Here is a 563-nt window from a genome sequence, read left to right as displayed (position 1 = left end):
GAAGAAAAAAAAAAAAAAAAGGAAAAAGATACCTGAAGAAGGGTCGCTTTCTTCTGGAGTTGCTGAAGTAATAGAGCAGAGAGATTGTTGAAGATGACAGGATTCTACAAAAGTTCAAGTTTCTGTAATTTTGGTGGCAGTAGTGGTGGTTACTATGAAGGTTATGTGAAAGTTATAAAGATGATAAAAGTAAAAAAAAAAAGTGATGGGGCCGGGTGTGGTGGCTCACACCTTTAATGCCAGCACTTGGGAGGCAGAAGAAGGCAGATCGCTGTGAGTTTGAGGCCGGCCTGGTCTACATAGTGCGTTCCAGGACAGCTGGGGCTACAGGGAAATCCTGTCTCAAAAAAAGAAAGAAGAAGAAAGAAGAAAGAAGAAAGAAGAAAGAAGGGTAGTGCGTTCCAGGACAGCTGGGGCTACAGGGAAACCCTGTCTCAAAAAAAGAAAGAAGAAGAAAGAAGAAAGAAGAAAGAAGGAAGAAGAAGAAGAAGAAGAAGAAGAAGAAGAAGAAGAAGAAGAAGAAGAAGAAGAAGAAGAAGAAGAAGAAGAAGAAGAAGAAGAAG

General features: G+C 40.5%; 1 protein-coding gene across 1 annotated transcript in view; it reads right to left on the bottom strand.

Moving 5' to 3' along the window:
- Positions 1 to 563, bottom strand: part of Psme4 (proteasome activator subunit 4) — a 116,867-nt gene that overhangs the window by 57,130 nt on the left and 59,174 nt on the right. The gene's annotated exons all lie outside the window — the stretch shown is intronic.

The sequence above is a fragment of the Nannospalax galili genome, unplaced genomic scaffold, assembly GCF_000622305.1.
Source record: "Nannospalax galili isolate Female #2095 unplaced genomic scaffold, S.galili_v1.0 scaffold286, whole genome shotgun sequence".
NCBI classification, from domain to species: Eukaryota; Metazoa; Chordata; class Mammalia; order Rodentia; family Spalacidae; genus Nannospalax; species Nannospalax galili.
This window is presented reverse-complemented; position numbering and strand designations above follow the sequence as displayed.